Source organism: Pelodiscus sinensis, chromosome 5 (genome assembly GCF_049634645.1).
Source record: "Pelodiscus sinensis isolate JC-2024 chromosome 5, ASM4963464v1, whole genome shotgun sequence".
NCBI lineage: Eukaryota > Metazoa > Chordata > Testudines > Trionychidae > Pelodiscus > Pelodiscus sinensis.
In genome coordinates, this window is record NC_134715.1 from 47,845,353 (window position 1) to 47,852,459 (window position 7,107).

The window sequence follows — 7,107 nt, forward strand, 5'->3', positions numbered from 1 at the left end:
TTAAATGAATATGAGCCTTCTTGCACATAAATCTGAATAGATCCAATTACCTTTACTGAAATGAATAGGTTATTGCTCTGAGGTTGGACCTGTAAGAAATAATTGTAAAATGAAAGTCTTCTATAATCCAGCAGAATGATCAGTGCATATTTTTATTTACAAAAGTGTGCTCTACCACAACTCAGGCTGCTGTACAATACAATATAATATTAGTACTCCCCAATTTATCCCTCAGAGAAGCTGGTTATATATCTGGAGATGAGATTACAGATTAAATATGAATTAAAATCTGTGGTCTCTGGATTTTCATTTGAAATTGTATTACATTTTTGTCTATATTCTTTATCTTTGTTGAAGACATTTAAAAATTAAGGGATCTAATCCTAAAAAGAAAAGAATTACTTCTGTGGTCAGGTTATACTCCATGTTCTTATTTTATCAATTTTCTGCTGAAGATCACAGGCAAAATCAATTTAAACCATTACTCATGTGTTATGTCACAGAGTCAGAAAATTACATGGAGAAAGTAAGTAGGGTTGAATTTCATTTACTGTGTATGTATCTCCTAAAGTATGGAATTAGAATTAGATTTAGGAAAAACTAAGAACACTGTAAATATAATCCCAAATCTCTAGGAAATAGATGTCTGTAATAAACAGAGCAATGATGTGAAGAATCCCAAAAGAGAGAGAACACTCAATGTAGACATCCTAAGTCCTACTGCTGTATTTGGAACATGAAAGTGAAAATCAATGCCTATAAAGTGCCAAATGCAAGTTACAGATTGCAAGACACACATTGCTAGGGGTGCCATAGGAACACAATACATAGACAATACCTGAAACATGGCAGCCCTATAAAAGATACTAAATTAGGTTGTCTTTAGAGACTTGAAACCCGAGAAAGTAACAATAATGAAACTGGAGATTCAATCTTCTGCCTTCGTCTTTCCAGACATGAATACTACACTGATTCCTAGTGGGAAAATAACTAAGCATATAGAAAAAAGGGGGTAAAACAAAGCTGACACACAAATCTATTATCAGAAAATACCCTGGCCAAACCTCAGCTATTTGTACTTTTTCAGACCTTCCATCACTTGTCTGCCTACTACCTCGTCCTTTACCTAGTTTTCAGTATCTATCTTTTCTTTTGCTACTCAGAATGATCTTTGGTTTTGTACAGATCCCAGGTTCATGATCTGTGCTTGTGAATGGAAGTGTCAGTCTATACTGAAAAAGATAGTGGCTGGCTCTTAAGACACCAAAATGATTTTGGCTTAGGATGGCACCTTTGAAATAAGTTGTTTCCTCTAACTGTACAACAGAAATACTCCATATAAAAGCGATGCTTGATTTAGCATTGTATACTTTTTAGATATTTGGCTTAATTCTCGGCTTTCTTGTTTCTTGTATAGTCATGTATATCTGTACAAACTGAGTGTGAAACAATACCAAATCAAAATGAGCATCCATTTGTGCTCATTTGGAACGGGCATGATTGGATGTCCATGGTACAAGGAAGTGGAAAATTAGATCTGCGAGTATCTTAGGAATTTTGTCATCTTCTATTTACAGCATAGTACACTGTGAGCACACAACAATGAATAAGTAAAATAATAATAAAATATGGGGCCTTTTATCTGTAGAGAGCAGCTGAGGGATATAATAATATGTTGAAAAAAATAGGTAAACTGGGGGTTGAGAAGTGTTACATTTGTCTTCCTTAATAAATAACAATGCCTATCTCTTACAAAGCAAGTTTCTTCATTAGATCTCAAAGCAATTTACAAAGGAGGACAGTACCAATCCCCCTTCTGTTCCTCCATTTATTCATCGATAAAATAGGGAAGTGACCTGTCCAAAGTCACCCACAGGCCTACAGCAGAGATGATAACCAGAGAAAATTCTCCCAGAGTCATGGTCCAACACGCTAGTCATGAGACAACAATTATATGATTCATGGTAATATTATTAAATCATCATTGTCTACTGTCCTTCTTTTTCTGAACTAAGAAATAGTCTGTTACATGCACACATGTGATTAACACATAAATACTTCATTTAAGTGAATGTGGAAATACTTCATTTAAGTGAATTTGGAAATCATTTATTCCATGTTCATGGCATAAAAGGGCATATTTTGCCTGTAGATGTTCCATAGAACTAGATCTTCCTCCCTCCTTTGCGCTTTCGCAGAGGGATCCATCAGAATCTTTCCATCTATGATAATGGGAAAAGAGAAAACAGTGAGACTTTGTCTATGCTTCAGGGTTTTTGCACAAGTCTTGTGCAAAAACTTCTTCCGAAAAGTGCATCAAGACTTCAAAGCACATCGCAAAAGCAATGTACTTCTGTGCAAGAGAGCATCCACACTGCATGGACACTCTTGTGCAAGAAAGCTCTGATGGCCAGTAACAGAATATCCATCAGAGAACCTGTGCTTTTTCCAATAGGGGTTTCTTGCGTAAAAACTCCTCCAGAGTGTTGACACCTGTCCTTTTTGTGTAAGAGATGTAGCGCAAAATGAAGTTATTCCTCGTGGATAATTCTACCAGCAAAAGCCCTCTGTTCTGTTGATTGTCTTGTGCAAAAACACACTTGAGGTGTGGACTCTCCACTGCTTTTTGTGCAAAAATGGCTGGTTTTGCACAAAAATCTTGTAGTGTAGACATAGCCTGAGGGAAACAGTTGGGGAATGGGAATGGGGAATATGAAGTGTGAACCTGTCAGTACTGAGAGGTGAGTCTGTGGCCTTGCCCCTCTGGCAGACCATGGCTGATGCTGAGGGATAACACATCTTTAGGAAATAATACCTATCTTTTTATATATATGTGTGGCAGTATTTGGTCTTTATTTTGTTGTAATTTTCATGAATGATATCATTGATTATTTTAAGCATTTTTATTAGTATCTGTTTAAATTTTCACAGTTGTGGGTAATTATGACAATATGAAGCATAGAAAATAATTATTCAATGATAGGAGATGTTGAGATTCAAAAAGTAAAACTTTATAAATATTTTAGGAAAAAATATTCTGCATTACATGTCAAAATATACAAAGTAAATATCCTTAAATAAAACTAAGTTTTCAAGCAGATTTTTATACTATGCCCACCTGTATATTTCAATTATTGTCAATGGAAATATTTTATTCCGCTTATTGGAATATGGAGAAATTGGTGTTTACTGATACTTGCCAATAAAAAGCTATTCTTCCAATCATATTGATATAATGCTTTTTATGCAGGTGCTTTATAAAGGAGGTCTATAATGTAATAAGAGCTACTGGTATCATGTTGTTTTGCATCTCTTCTTAAGTGGCTTTACACATTACATTATATCTCAAAATTAAGTACTGTAAAGAAAGGAATATTTTTAATTGTGTAATTCTGTCAGTCTAAAATTAAAAAATGTGATATTTCTTTAAAGACAAGAAAATAGTTATCTTGCTGGCCAAAACTTTTAAAGAAGCTACATTGCCTCCAACATAGGCAGATAGCTAATATGTTTAGATTACAATCAGCATCTTTCTTTTTTTGTTGTTTTCTTGCACCTCACATGCATAGTTTACTCACCAATTTCCACCATTTAGTTTGGTTTTTGGATGATCTTCACAGGCAGCTGGAAGTCACATTGGTTATTTTGTCAGCGTTTACCATTGTTTGGTGTAATATTTGTCTAGGGTTTTTTTTTCCCTCCCCAGTTTTTATCCATATTATGACTTGTTGGGGAAATCATGTTTGTGCCTTCCTTGTCCTAGATGTGTCCATTATCAAAGTCTAACCACATTTGTTGATTTATGTTAATTATACTTAATTTTTTGATGTTATAAGAAACTTTCCAATATTCTCTGGGGCTACGTCTACACTGCAGGGTTCTTGCGCAAGAAATGTTTTGTGCAAGAGTTCTTGTGCAAAAGGTCTTGCACAAGAGCATGTTAACGCTGCCATGTGCTTTTGCACAGGAGCATCCATGGCAGTGTGGACGCTCTCTTGTGCAAGAACTCTTTGATGGCTATTTTAGCCATCTGTGATGGACAGGGGCAGATAAGAGTGCCGCGGGGCCCTGGGCAGTGCCGCAGGGCAGCACAATTTTGTGGTGCCTCCTTCCTTTGATATGGTGCATGCGCCATGGCACCCTGGCACATGCACAGGGCTTCTGCAAGCGTGGGGCCTGGGGCAGCCGCCCTGCCCCAAATCCGCCACTGGTGATGGCCATTTAGCCTGTTGCCTGTCCACACTAGCCTTTTTGCACAAGAGCTCTTGTGCAACAGAGCTTATTCCTCATGGGGAGAGGAATAACTCTTGCACAAAAAGCCCTCTGTTCAGACGCTTTACTTTAAATTTACTTGCAGAAGAACGCATATGCAGTGTAGACGCTCCACAAGTTTTTGCACAAGAACTGCCATTCTTGAGCAAGAAGCCTGCAGTGTAGATGTAGCATGGATGTCTTTGCCAGGCATTTAATTTAGAATTAGTTGATTTTGTAGATTTCCATGACTATGGTTCATAAAGGCAGACAAACATTGTGCCAGTGCTAAAAAATTTTATTTGTATACCAGTGGCAATTAGTCATATTATTTTTCCATATTTCTTCAAGTTTATTATCAACAGAAATGTTAGTTCAAAATGCAAGGAAACATCAAAAATGTGTAGGGATAGTGCAACTGTAGAAAAAAAAAGAACAATCCCAAGTGTTTTAAAGCAATTTTTTCCAGTCTGCCCATCAAAGACTTTATTGTTTGTCTGTTCTTCTTCAATAACGCCACACACTTGTTAGCCTTACTGTTCTGAGAACCTGTCACTGATATAAAAACCAAAAACAGGGTTCAAAATAATAAAAACTTGCCTCATATTAGAGCATGAACACAGTTTTAAAAACACTTTTGAAAACCTTTAAGTGTTATAATTGCTAGGTGTTTTGTGGAACGGATCCCAACTAGGAAGATTAGAAAAATGTTCCATACTAAAAAGAGAATATTCATGCATGGTTAAACTAGCACAGTTAGAAACAGCAGTAGAAGAATTTTAAATGCTGCAGTCTATCCCCATGTTTAAAATTGAGCCTATAATCTTTAGACCACAATTTGTATTTGCCTGTCACTGACTGACTTTGGCCTTTATTTTATCACAGTTTAACAGCTATGCATAATTCCATTTTTTAAGACACTGACCAACTTAGCCTACTGCTACCAACCTTCTAATGTCTTTCAGTTCTAGAAAAACAGCATGCAACATTGTGGTTACAATGGTTTGATTTCTGGTTTCAAGAGCTTTTTTTTTAAATTGATCTCTCTAGACACATTGAACATGACATATCACCAGATGATGTTAGTCAGAAAGAATACCAAACCTTTTCTTTCATTTTTATAAACATATTTTAGTGCTTATTTATGAATACACCACTGAAGATGTCATGCTTTGATTGCTAAAATGTGATCAAATGTGTGTGGCTTTGTGTAAGAAACAATCTCACCTTGTTTTAGATTTTAAAGAGATATCCCTTCATTAAAACCAATTCGACAAAAGAGAATAGAAAAGAAATTAACTTGATGAAGCTTTAGGACTGATCCTGTAGTACATAATGCGAGAGAACTGTTTATTTACCCATGTAGCGCCATTGACTTACAGAAAATGATGATTAATCACATGAGTAATGATTGCTGGATCAACCATTTTCTGTATTGCTTTTTCAGATATTTCCTTTGGTATTTCCCTTCCTGTGATGGCGTGAAATAGGTCCAATGGCCTTGTCTCACCCTGCCCCTCGGGGAAAAAAGCAAGGGAGAAATCCTTCAGGCAGTCTAGTGTGGCTGCAGGAGAGCATCCAATCAGAGGGGCTGTTAGAATGACAAATCTGTAACCAGAAGGACCGTACATAATGATGCCATAGGATCAAACTAGCCAGTTACTGCCTAGAGCTAGAGGAGAGAGAACTGAATTCCTGACTGGGTGACTGAAAGACAAGCAGGGCCATGGGTGTAAGAAGGGACTATAGTTGTTAAGAGGGAGCTCCTGGCTGGCTGCTGCAACTAAGTATGCATGGTAAACAGGGAGGACTGCAAGAAAACATTGTCTCCAGAAGGAAGGCCTAAGGGGCAAGACAAGTGAAAGACTTTATACCTCAAAATGGGTTTGGTTTTTTTTCATATACAGTTTTTATGACTCAGCCGGAGAGCTGATTCACTGAAAGCTGCCTGAGAAACCACTGACAGATACATGGAGAGATTGCTTGTATGCTTGATCAGGAGGTGGTGCACTTGCGAGATTGGTGCTGCTCCATTAAACTTCCTTCAACCCAGCTTGAAACAATAGTAAAGTCAAAATCCTGTGTTCATTTGGCATCACAGCAAAACAGCATACTTCTGTGGAAATGAATTTGATGATACAAATTCACTTATAAAGTATGAAAATAATATTGGCCAAGAACAAGCATGCTCTCAGTCTATTCTATAATTAGTTCATGTACAAGAAAGAAATTATGACAAAAATTGAATAGTGAATAGATTTTCACAGTACTATTAATATAATAGATAACCGCAAACTGTGTACCATACATAAAAGGCCAAATCCAGAAGCTCTTGTGCATTCCAAATATTAAAGATCTCAATGTCCATTATGAAATTTTAAAGACTGAAAGACAGAGACTCAATTAATAAAGATAAAAAGTTGTTAGTTGAATTGAGTTTAAAAATCCTATTCACAAAACTAATGACGAATGCTTTTTTTTTTTATCTTTAGAGAGAAAATAAAGTAAATTAGTACTTTTGAGCTCTAAATCACATTTGTTAGGTAAAAGAAACCCTGCATTTTAGGATACTGAAGAGTAATGTTTTCATTGTTGAGACCAACTATCTGCTGTTAACATTAGCATAAATTTTAACCTTTCACCCCCATATAGAAAATGGTCTTCAATTTGAGAAAAGGGCAAATGTGGCCATTAATCACAAACTTTCATAACAACCTCTGAAAATACTATGTTGTAAGTCTCTGGAAATAAATTCCAACTGCTATGATAACTAGTGCCTACAGCTATAGGTAAAAAATATACATCCAGATATAAATGAGAGCAATAGAGAAGAAGATGTACGAAACAGAAAAGATA